At 39.8% G+C, this 12,885-nt stretch overlaps 1 protein-coding gene and 1 long non-coding RNA gene across 14 annotated transcripts in view; one reads left to right on the forward strand and one right to left on the reverse strand.

The window, feature by feature from the left end:
- FAM204A (family with sequence similarity 204 member A) overlaps window positions 1–4,753 on the reverse strand; it is a 34,049-nt gene extending 29,296 nt beyond the window's left edge. For 7 of the 11 annotated variants that reach the window (XR_014825501.1, XR_014825502.1, XR_014825500.1 and 4 more), the window contains exon 1: window positions 4,708–4,745. The gene's annotated coding sequence lies outside the window, so the exon portion shown is untranslated. 11 annotated transcript variants of the gene reach the window in all.
- A 59-nt stretch (window positions 4,754–4,812) lies between these two features.
- The window catches only part of LOC110256774 (uncharacterized), an 85,853-nt gene continuing 77,780 nt past the window's right edge, over window positions 4,813–12,885 (forward strand). For all 3 annotated transcript variants that reach the window (XR_014827059.1, XR_014827056.1, XR_014827057.1), the window contains exon 1: window positions 4,813–4,856. This is a non-coding gene — a long non-coding RNA (uncharacterized LOC110256774). The remainder of the gene's footprint in view (window positions 4,857–12,885) is intronic.

Below are 12,885 nucleotides of genomic sequence, written 5' to 3' on the forward strand. Positions count from 1 at the left end.
AACCACACAGTAGTGGTAGGAGGAAATCGTTCTCAACACCTCTGACCCTCAGTTTTTCCATGTGTAATACAGGGATAATTACACTGCACACGGGGTTATGCTGAGAATGAAATAAGCCATTGAAACATTCAATACAGTGTTTAGGAGGTTTGGGGACTCAATCAACACTGTTTTTTGCCATTATTATTTCTGTGGCTGTGTACTGCATTTTTATCGTTTCTATTATGGGTGGCAGTGTCCACATGGTAGTGCTGAAGTTTCTAATGTTTGAGGTGCTTTTCGCTTAGCAATTGATGCAGATCACTTATTTCCCTGATTTCCAGTCTGACACAAAGTTTCTATAAAAAATGTTGGTGTCTGCTTTTCTGAATGAACAACAAAACCAGAAGCAAACTACCAGGAAGATAATGAATCCTAAGCTTCAAGGTTCTTCCTTTGCACAGGTCCTTCCCAAGCACTAGACCTAATTTTCTATTTAGAATCTGTATCCCCCCCCCCTTTTTTTTAAGAGGAGACCTCAAATTACATAAGCTCGAAGCCCCATAGAACCTGGGTCCATCCCTAAATCTGGCCTGAGGACTTTAAAAGTTGGAATGGAGGTAATCTCCAGATACCCTGTTAGCACCTGAGACATTGTGTTAAATGTGCCAGTACTGAAAAACAGATATTCTGCTTTCAATAAAAATATCTCTACTGTTCTGTGAAGCAGGGAGGAGGGGAGTGATAAGAAGTTCCATCGTGACTTGGCCACTGGCATATAATACACCTTCAGGCTCACTAGCCATTCCGGGACTTAAGGATAGTAACAAGTTTCAGAGATTGCTTTCTTGGCATAATTGGGGTTCTATGTTTGAAGCCACTGTTTCTTTTTCCCGTCCACAACATCCTTTGCCTGCCCACTGTGGGCCAGGCACCTTTCAAGACATAGGAACAGCAGTATACAAGACAGAAAAAATGCCTAACCTCATGGAACGAATGTTCTATACAAATGGCAAGCTTCTGCCCATCAGGAGCCAAGTACCAATCAGCCCAGACCTCAGCTGTGGCTGCTCAAAGGGCATGTGTCTCTCAGACAGGAGCTGGACCACCGCTTCCGCATCTCTGCAGGGTGAGTCTATGCCCTGGGCACCCAAATGGGCTTCACCTTGGAAAGTGGTCTCAGTTGCCGTGGGGCATGTCTTTCTCATCAGTCCACAATCATTTCTGATCACTTTTGGATTTTCTCAAAATCATCTATTTTTAGTACTTGCTGGTGTAGCATTAAGAACTGTCCTCAGGATGCCATTGCCAGCATGATAATTTCTGTGTGCCCAAAGAGGGGTAAGGGGGGGAATTAAAATAACTTTTAAAAGGTGGACTCTATATCCAAATCCATACGAGGCAAAATTCAAATAAGCTGTTTCTGAACTTAATTCTTAAACATCTTTAGAGTGGATATGCCACTCTCCTGTGACCATAAGACCTATACACACAGTCACCCAGACACACACACACACAAATACCAGGGCAACTCGGTGGCCAGTGACAAACACATAATTCACTGAGCAGTCTGCGAAGTGAAGCTGCCCACCTGAGCAGCAGCTTGATTGTAAATCAGCTAATATGGAGTGGCTACTTTGTGACTTGTTTTGCGCTTACATTGGAAAACACTGTCTTCCTAGTCACGGCATCTACGTGCATTCATACATTTCCAATTGTATCATGGTTCCAGCTGGTCCTATGTTAGGCCTCTTGTAACTTTTGTTTGGGTGACTCTGGATTATGATTCTCTAGTTTTTCAAAGTGTCTCTCCCCCCATGCCTTTCAGAGTATATTCTTTTATTTTAAAGCGGATCACTCCAAATTACCCTTCAAATGTGGAAATGACTCAGCCAATCTCAAGAGACATGGTATACCAGAGAACAAGAAACCTAAGTTTTTTATTGTAGATTAGAGCTAGGTCCATATAACAGCCCATGTATTAATATATAAGCTTTCATGGCTTTAGCCTGCCAAGTCAAATATTTTTAATTTAACCATTTTAGCTCCAAAGATGATGTGAATAATTCAGAATCTCTTTTTTCTCTACGGATTTGAATATCGGCTTCTTCAATTTATACATTCTATAGCTCTGCAGAGAAGATTTTTCCCATTCCACAAGTATTCTACAGAAAAATCCTGTGTATACTTCACAGAAAATATCTTTAGACCGGGGCTGACATGATTTATAATGAACAAAAAATATTTACATGTTATCCTAGTCTGAATGGCTGGACTTTCTTTTGCCCTTGAAACCCAGCACACCTGGGCAGATGCAACACATCTAGAGCATGACACAGCTCATCAGTTCCTTACCCAAGGTTTTTCCATAGTTTTGTGAAGAAGGTAATGGAGGTCTCTAAGGTAATTTCAATATTCAGAAAGCCCAATATATTTTATTTTCCCTCAGACAATACTGTCCACCTTTAGGTCAGGAGACTTAAAGTCAATGAAACATTATTCTTCACCATACAGTCATTTATCAGAGGCTCTGACTGGTAGCTATAAACGTGATTTTCTTCAAAAAAAAAAAAAAAAAAAGCAAAACAAAAACTATTGACTAGAGTATAGTAGACACACTTACAGATATAGTAATAGCAGACATAACATGTCTTATAATAGACACCCTTACATACAGATCCATGGAGAATATCAAATTATAATGAAAAAGGCTCTAGGCTATGAAAGGACTTGGAACCAGGGGTACAGTGGGGGAAAAACACACTGTTTTTAAGGTCAGAAGATGGGTTTCTAGTCCTGAACAACGTAACTGAGGGCAAGCACTGCATTTGTCTGGGTCTTCATTTTTAAGCTCTAACATGAAGGGTTTCATCAGATCTGGGCTGCCCTGTGGCTCGAAAACATTTCTCTATGGACCTCAATGTGATATGTGTCCAGATGCCCAGAATCACCTCATTCTCTGCTGTAACACTCCATTCTCTCTCAGTCAGACACAACACTGCTTAAACCCCAGCACTCTAAAAGGTAAGGTTTCTCTCCTAACCAAGCCACCACAGCCAAGCCTGCTAGTTTTCAGTCGGACTCTGCACTTCAGAGAGAACACCTTAAAGATGCTCTGAAGAAAGGGCAGGAAACCCCAAATATGACACAAGAAACAAAACCAGCAAGAAAACAAAGGAGGTCATTGCTGTACAGGGCATACAAACAATGTGACAGGCAGTTTTACCCTTAATCCTCACAATGACCCTTCCACTAGGAATTATTAGCTAAACCCCTTTTACAAATGAGGTAACTGACTCACCTGATACACTGCGATCCATTTATTTTAGAGAAATAGAACTCTACAGGTTCAAAACTCTAAAGAGGGCAGAGTTTAAATAGTAATACATTCTTAGAGACAAAGATTTGAGGGTGAGGCTGAAGAAGGTCCCCAGCCTATAATCTGATAAAATTTGATTAAGAAGAATTTTTTTCTCACTTTTTAAAAGCTACATAAAATGCTATACTAAACTGCATACATCAAAGTCACATTCAGAGGTCTTGTATTGTAATAATGTCACATTTTCTGGAAGACCTGACAACTGTTTATAACCAAAACCCAATCTGAGCAGTTTATTGGGTAAATGTCTCCAGCTTCTAACACTCCAGAATTTCAATTCCATTATTACCAAAGGAAGCTGTCTTATTTCCCATATTTTGTATTCAATTAGAACTAATCAGAGAAACCTGAATCTTGCCCCATCTGAATTTAATCTTCCTTGTATGACAAACATAAATCATCACCCACCAATCTGAAGATTGTTTTAAATAATTTACACAATAATCACTTTCTGTGATTGTGAATTAGGTACTTAATTAAAATACTTTTAAGCATGTTACTATCAACATTAATGTAATGTAACATTAATGTAATGCAACATTAATGTCCTATTCACGTTTATGAAATAAATGTGTTCCCATTTCTCAAAAAGGTAGAGAAAGAACAACTGAATCAGAGGCCACACTTCAGATTTAAGTTATCAATCTGATTACCCAGATAAACCGTTTATTTAGCAGGATTCTGCATGTATGGACATGTTTTAATTAAAGAGGGTGTTTTGTTTAGCCAAGGGCTAGAAAACTCTTTCCCAGACTCAAGACCCTACATGGAAAGATTTACAGGTAACCAATAACATTTCGAGGCTCATTTTAAATCGGTTGCAGCTGTGAGAATACTTACACGGTTCAAGACAGAGAGAGGGTGGCTCTAGAAAGGTACACTTTTCTTGCTTGGCTGCACAACCCGGTCCTCTGCAGGCTCGCCGGCAGCAGCGCCACACTCCGATCCCCAAAACGGGAAGAGTCCCCTCCCGGCCCAGAACTAAGCGCTAAGCGCCGCAGATTCTGATGTAGGATGTCTAGCTTGCTGACACTCCCATTAACTGCAGCTCTTTCCCGGGTACAGCGACTGTAAACAGGAGCCGGTTTCCCGGAGCGAAAGCCTCCTTACTCTCACTCTGGCTGGGGTAGGAAGGAGAACCCCTTTCCGACCAACAGGCTGGGGAAGGCGCTCCGACGCCCGGTCTGAGCAAAGCGGAAGCCAGCTCCGCCGACGCTCCCGCGGGCCCAGCGGAGATGCTATGAGACCGCTCGCGCTGGCCCCCCAAGTCCCCGCACCCTGCCTTCCCAGACCCGTCTCACCGGAGCCTGCGCCGGCCGGGACCCAGCCCCGCACTCAGCCGTACTCACCGGTCCGGAGCCGGCCGCCCGTCAGCCATCTTAAGACCCACCAACAACGCGCTTTCTCATTGGCTCCGGCATATCAGCCAATGGGCTGGGGCCATTCTGGCCTGCGGTCGCCATGGCAACCGGCCGAGCTCCACTCTGCTATTAAATCCGTAAGAAATGAGCAGTTTTTTCCTTTCTCCTTCTCTACCCGCTTTTCTCTCGCCGTTTTCTCCTTTATTATGGACTTTTAAAAGACTTTGTTCTTTCTCCATCCCCTGCCGTACTCCGGCGCTCTCAGGTGAGGAAAGAGCTGGTTGAACAGAGTTCATTGCCCAAGGAGGGAGAGTCACTGCGGAAGCTCTCTAGACATTTCTGGGAACGTTTCCATTCATTCGTCCTTTCCCCCTCGCTCTCTTGCCGTTTCCCCCGCTTTTCTGCACATATTTATGGAGCAGGCACCCTGCCAGCCTCTATTTAGAGCTAAAGGGTCCCAACTCCTGCTCTCGTGGCGGCTGCTTCACTGACCAGCAGTGTGCCCTTGGCCAAAAGCTCTTTGAGCTCCTTTTCCGTGGGAGCCACTGGTTGAGGCTCTGAGAAGGGGCTTGGGGAGGGGGAAGCGTAGAAAATAAGCAAGGGGAAGAAAAGCTCTAGTAAGAAAATAATATGACCGTGATGGAGCTGTTTTAGAATGCTGCCATTTTCTGAAAAAAACATTCTGTAAAAATAAGAATACGTTCCTATTTGCTAATGCTGTGACGATTATATAACAAAATGCACATGAACTCCTTAAGCCATTACCTACAGTAATTTTTAGTCTTTCAGCCATTTGTTGTTATTGTCCTTAACATTGTGAATAATGCCTTTTTTAGAAATATCCTAAAAATGTGTAAAACTTTTGTATATGCACTCAATAACATAGCACGATGTAGTGTAAACACATGTTTATTATTTAACTCTCTACACACCTCACCCCCATTGATGTGGCAGGTGTATGGAGTAGTTGATGACCCCAGAGTCATAGCAGAACCCGAACTGACAAGCTTAGGTTGTGAAGGTCCTTTCTCACTCTCACATCCCCTGATTCTAGAATGGAATCTGGGCTGAGTGATTCACAGATCTGCATGAAACTCTCCTGGCCAAAGGTACTCAGCCTCTCACTAATGTTTTCCCTGAATCCAAATCTGTGAAAAGTTAAGGAAGATGTGCACGAAAATGCTGTTGTGCTGGTTACATTGAGCCTCTCAGTTGCTGACTTGAGCTGCATAATGAAATGCCACAGACTAAGTAGCTTAAACAACAAAAATTTTTATTTCTTACAATTCTGGAGGTTGGGATGGCTAAGATCAAGGCACTGGCAAAGAGGTCTCATTCTGAGGCCTCTTCTCTTGGCTTGTAGGCAGCAGTCATCTTGCTGTGTGCTCCTGAGATCTCTGTGCATTTGCGTAAGGAGGGGGAGAGAAAAAGGAACGGGTATCTGGTGTTTCTTCATAAAAGGACTCTAATCATGCTGGCTCAGAGACCTGCCCTTATGACCACATGTAACCTTAATTAATTGCCTGAGGGCCCCATCTCCAAATACAGCTGCCCTGGAAGTTAGGATTTCAATGTATGAATTTTAGGGGTACCCAGACATTCAGTCCATAACAAATTCTGATGGTGGAAGTGTAACCAAAATGGGGAAAGAGAGCTCAAAGGAGTAAGAATGAGATATGGATAGGAAGGAAATATTGTTGGCCTGCTTTAGAACTATCTGGATTGTTTCTGTATGTGTTCCACCAAAGAATGCTCATTGTTTACAGCATATAATGTGCAAAGGATAGAGGGGGATTCGAAGTATAAGTCCTCCAAAGACTTACTCCCACTAGATTTCAACCTCAAAGTTTTCTGAAAAGTCCTATTCCAAAAATAGCTATTTTAAAATCCTCTCAATGTTAATTTGAAAATTCTCAAATACCTAATTGTTTATGATATAGTATTTCTATAATAAGTATAGATAGCTCAGACTTTTCTTCTGGTTTTGGTTATAAAACTTTCAGTCTCTGGATATTATGATTTTTGCCAGTTTTCTGGAGGAAATGTCAGTCATTTGATTTATTTTAATCAATAAATTTGCCTTCCCTCCAGCAAATTCCTGCCCTGGAAACCTGCCAAACCATGCATTTTGTGAATGAAATACTTGTATTTGTGAGATTTCTATGAAATATAGAATTATTGAATATCTTTTACTAAATCATAGTGAATGTGATGCAGCTAGTGAATTGTGTTTGAGTTGTGTTGCATCTGGCACTAATTTCAAACAGCTAAGTTTCATTTAAATTTTCAAACATCTTAAAAATCATAAAGCAGTTTTTTCTTGCCAAGAAATATTATAGTTTATGAATCATTTTTCCTTATATTTAGTAATTTTTATCCTTAGTGTAGAGATTAGAAGTTATACTCATGTTATGAAAGATGAATTGTGGAGGTCTTTTTTGGTAGCTGCTAAATCTCTGATTGATGAAAATTTCCCCAAATATAATGAAATCCCTTAAATACTTCTCGGTTGGAAAAAGTGAATACGGCTTTGTGGTACAAATGATAAATGTGCTTCTTGCTGAAACTGAGAAAGAGAAAAGTTATTTCTGTCTGTACAAAATGCTCCATTTTCTGCACTGAAGAAAAAGTAGTCCAAGTGTCTTATGCAAAATAATAGAAATAAGAGACTTCTGGACTCTAGGAATTGTGTGAGAGTTTCTCTATCTGGATTCAGGTTTTAATGTGTAAAATTGAAGCATCTCTAGGCAATGTTAGCCTTGCAAGATTATGTTGAACAATCAACACTATGACACTGGCAAGAGTTGACGTTTGAGGAAACAAAATTTCTATAAGATGTTGCCAAAGAAAAGTACCTTTTCTTTATTTGTTAGGTCCGACACTCTCAAATTCAGGGCCAATAGGTTGTACATAGGAAGATGGGAGAGGAAGGCTTATTGAACATATCTGGGTGCTAGGGGTTTTGCAACTAATATCATGTAAACCTACAAGACAAACAAGGAAATTAAGGCTTCAAGAGTTGAAGAAACGTGCCTAATGTCACAGAGGTAGTAACATGCAAAGCAAAGTAGGGAAGATTCCCTGGATTCTGAAGCTTCTGCCCTTCCCACTGTCACACACTGCCCCTTTCAAGTACAGTTCCTGATAAAACCCAACATAGTGCAGCTGACAAAGTGTAGCATCATTACTATCCATTGAGATGTGTACCAGGTGGGAGCTAATGAAAAGGGAGCCTTCAGTAGCAAAATGTGTCTTCCCTCTCCATCCCTCTCTGTACCTAGTGAGTGATTAAATCCCATCAGAGGCATCTTCAGTCATCCCTGGATTGCTGCGTTGAGGTCTATGTTATTCTTCCTTTCCCTAATACCTTCGTCTTCCAAAAACATCCCATTGCCTGATTAATTTCTAAGTGAGGGAACATGTGTAAAGCTAGTAACACTCAGCCTAGCATACAGTCAATGGTCAATAACATTAGTTTCTTCCTTTGCATATAAAAGCTAAGAAGTGTGTGTGCGTGTGTGCATGGAGGGAATTGAACAGGCGGAACACAGAGGATTTTTAGGGCAGTGAAAATTCTCTGTATGATACCATAAGGACTGATACATGTTACTAAACATTTGTCCAACATCTAGAGTGTACAACACCAAGAGCAAACTGTAGTGTAAAATATGGACTTTGGGTGGTCATGATGTGCTAATATAGGTTCACCAGTTGTAACAAATGTATGACTCTGGTGGATGACATTGGTCGTGAGGGAGGGGCAGTTCATATACAGAAGAATCTCTAATTTTTGTCTTCAATTTTGCTGTGAATTCAAAATTGCTCTAAAAATAGTATTTTGCAAAAATCATAAAAATAACTCTTCATTTCTTGTGAAAATTACATGAAATCCAAATTTTATTGTCCATAAACAAAATTCTATGGGAACACACACACACACAAACTGAGTACAGAAATGTTGATGGATTATCAGATTAATTAATTAATCTGGTGGTCTTTACTGTATGCCCAATGCTTAGCACTTTGCTAAGGTTTGGGGAGAATACAAAGAAAGTGTATGAACGGGCTGGTCAAGTTTGCAGCCCAAGACATGTGCTGTGGTTATAAAGGACACATTTTGTACCATAAGTACTAAAACACTGAGGTCCATGGTATTAGTAGAAACTGCTCAAGTTCCAGAATGGAATTTGGCATGTGCTATTTCCTTTGCCTGGAATGCCTTCTTTCTTATACCTGTTGAACTTCTTTTCATTCTTCAAAACCTAGATCAGTTATTACCTTCTAAGTTAAACTCTTCCTGATTCATACAGTACATGCTTTTCTTCTCTATGCCTTTGAAATAGTTGATATACAGCATCATTAGAGCTTTCTCACACTGAAATATAATTAATTGACATAGGCCAGTCTACCTGGATGGAATGTGAGCTCCTTTGAAGGCATAGTCCTAGTCCTGCAGGAGATGCTCTGTTAATGTTGGTGAAGAGGATGGACAGATGATGGAAGTGGGGATGTCAGGGTGTGAGATGAAGAGAAATAGAGGAGGTAGTGGCTTAGGAGCATCATGTGAACAAATGCAGGATGGCAGGGATTTTGCAGTTTTGTAAGACATAAGAAATCAGCCTGAATCAGATTTTAGGGACTTCCCTAGAGCAAACATACAGTTTCTAGCTTGATGCAGGTGGAAAGAATTAAAGGATTCTGATGAAAGGGGTGATTAGAAGAAGTGGGTGCTCCAGGGAGATGAATATTATAGTCTTGTGAATATGAAAGGTGGATTTATAAGTTGTTGAACCAACAGGAATAACACGTAGCTGGAAGACTATTAGGGAATAAGTGACTAGCATTTGGACAAAAGCAGTGGTAATGGAGGATAAGAGACATCTGATCATCAAGTCTAATATTTTCCCCATTCTTTCGTTCATTCACTCATTCCCTTTCATTCTTGCTTTCATGACTTTGCTCTTTTATTGCTCTCTGCTTTCCATGCATTCATGTTCTGCATTCAGTTTTATGAATTCAGCTCAGCCTTTGAGGATACCTCCTTCACTAGGAACTCCTATGAAACATTTTTAATTAAATTTGACTTTCAAATGACCCCCTCAAGTAACCCGTTGTATGCCACTTCTCACCTCCTTTCTACCTTCAGCACAACATCCTCAAGTTACTCTAAAACCTAGAAACTGTTCTAGGTGAGCAGTGGTCAAGTAAGTGGCCTCCTGGCGATCTGCTTGGAGGCTGACCCAACACGTTTTCCCCTGGTGCAGAGAATGGCAAGAGCAGGCTCTGTGTCCCCTGTGATTTGTGCAGTTCCCAGGATGGAAATTCCACATCAGCTAATCTCTTCCTCACGGATTCAGGGACCCCCATCTGGAATCCTCTTTGCCAGGTTTAGCCCAGTAATGCCAGTGTCTTATCCTCCATCATCTTTCTTTGGTGATGCATAAAACACCGCTACCCACCACACTAATCCTGACTGCCAAGCCCAAGCCAGTGCTGTGCTGTCGAAGTTTAAAGTGAAGTAACTAATTAAAGAATTAGCATCTCACTTTGAATGTGTCCAAAAGAACCCTATAGAATGTTTTCCAAAGCTGCCATCATTCTAAGTAAGGGAGAAGCGTTTCTTATTCAGAATCATAATGTAATATTTTGCTTGATTTTTCTTGCAATGGAGAATTAACTTTTATGGCCCGGGAATCTAATTGGCCTTTAAGGAGTCTGTCTGCCTCTAACCAAATGACTATTCTGAACTTCCTGTAACTATTTGGAAATAAACACTTGAAACCACACATTTACTAAACTGAGGATATCCTGAGCGATCTGCCTCATCCAATCGTACTCTTGCTAGGTTTTGTCTTGGGAATTTTTTCAAATTGTTTTCTATCTTTAAACTTTGGGCAAATTTGCTTATTTCATTCCAGTTAAGAAAAGCATGTTTCACTCTGTGGTTATATTCTCAGCCCATCCAACCAAATCAGAAACTCCACCACACAGACCCTGCCATTCTGAAGCCCTCCCAGCTCTGATCATCCCCACGGCAATGTCTTCTCTCTTCCCAAGCACACTTTCCAGTTCCTTTCTAGAATTTCATTTTAATTTATATATTGGCTTTTTATTTTTACCTCTTTGCCTTATATTTTAGTGGTCACTCTGAGGATTACAGCATTCACCCTTAACTTTTCACAGATGACCTAAAGTTAGTATTTTGACAGTTCATGAAAAAACGTAGAAACCTTGGAACTGCACAAGTCCACTTACTGTTCTGGACACAACCTTGAGGTTGTCATACACACAACAGTTACATACATTTTAACTGTTTCACAAGCCAGTGTTTGTTTTGCTTTAAACCATATATGTATTTTAAAGGAATAAAGAAGTGAAAATAGTTTTTACGTCGACTTACATATGTAGTATTTCTGATGCTCTTCATTCCATCCAATGGGTCTGAATTTATGGCTGCTTTTATTAATCTTCATTCTAAAGAATTTCCTTTGGCATGTCTTGTAGAGTAGTGCCAGTAGTTTGCTGGCAGTGGATCTTCTTAATTTTCTTTGATCTGAAAATATCTTTGTTTTACCTTCATCCTTTTTTTTTTCCCCAAGTCAGGTTTATTGAGGTAGAATTTAAGTACAGTAAAACATCCCCTCATAGTGCAAGTGCTATGAGATTTGACAAATGCATATAGTCACTCCTGCAATCAATATACCTACTGAATTTTGCCATCAGCTCAAGTTCCCACATGCCCCTTTGAATTTAACCACTTCCCCCACCCTCAGCTCCTGAAAACTGTTGAGATGTTTTCTGTCCTTATAGTTCTGCCTTTTCCAGAATGAAGTCATATCAATGAAATCCAGTAGTGTGTAATCTTTTGAGTCTGTCCTATTTCACATAACATAAAGCATTTGAGGATCATTCATTTTGTACAGCGGTTTGTTATTGCTGGGTAGTATCCATGATGTAGATAAAACAAAATTTGTTTATTCACTCACCAGTTGAAGGATATTCAGAATGTTTTTCATTTTTAGCAATTATGAATTATGAAAAAAGATGCTCAAAACACTCACATATAGTTTTTGTGTGTGTGAATAACAGCTTTCCTTTCTCTCGAGTCAGTCCATAGAATGAGTTTGCTGGGTTGCATAGTAAGTTTATCCTTAACTATACAAGTAACTACCAGTTGTTTTCCAAAGTGGTTGTACCATTGTTTATTCCCATCAGCCATTTATAAAAGTCCCAATTGCTCCAAATTCTTGACAGGGACATTAAAAAGAAATTTAGTCATTCAAGTAAGTGTCTAGTGGTGTCTTACTGTGGTGTTAGTTTTAATTTCCCTAATGACTAATAATGTCTGTGACTTGTCTTTTGAATTTTTTTAACAGTGTCTTTCAAAGAACAACTAGAGTAGTCAAAACAATTTGGGGTGGAGTTCCTGGTGGCTCAGTTAAGGATCTGGCATTGTCATTGCTATGGCTCAGGTCACTGCTATGGCATGGTTTTGATTCCTGATCTGGGAACTTCTGCAAGCCTTGATTGTGGAAAAAAAAAAAAAAAAAAAAAAAAAAGAGAGGAGGTGAATATGATTTGCTTTTTCATACAAATTTTAGAATTGGTTTGTCAATTTCTACCAAAAAATACTGATGCTATTTTGATGTGCAAACAAATCTATAGATCAATTTTGAGAGACCTAACATCTTAACATTATTGAGTTTTCTAAATAATGAATAGTTTATCTCCTGATTTATTTGGGTTTTCTTTAATTTCCCTCATGAATGTTTTCTGGGTTTCAGCGTATAGATCATGTACATATTATAGATTTCACCTAAGTATTTCATGGCTTTATGCTATATTGTACATGGGACTGTTTTTAATTTCAATTTCCAACTGCATTGTTGTTAAGTAGAAATACTATTTTAAAATTTTGATCATTGGCCTGAAAAGAATGTGGACTTTCTTGTTGTTACATAGATGGTTCTAGGAACATCTATTAGCTCAAGTTGATGGATGGTGTTGTACAGGCTTTCTGCTTACTTACTGATCTTCTGTCTATTTGTTCAGTTGATTACTGAAGAAGAATGTTGAAATCTCCTATGTGGATGTGTCTATTTCTCCTTTCATTTGTAGCAGTTTATTTCTGGCATTTGAAGCTGATTTTAGGTGCATATATATTTG

Source organism: Sus scrofa, chromosome 14, assembly GCF_054392235.1.
Source record: "Sus scrofa isolate SSC_HxYL_T2T_F1_AM1 chromosome 14, Sscrofa_HxYL_maternal_Yorkshire_Landrace_v2.0, whole genome shotgun sequence".
Taxonomy (NCBI): Eukaryota; Metazoa; Chordata; class Mammalia; order Artiodactyla; family Suidae; genus Sus; species Sus scrofa.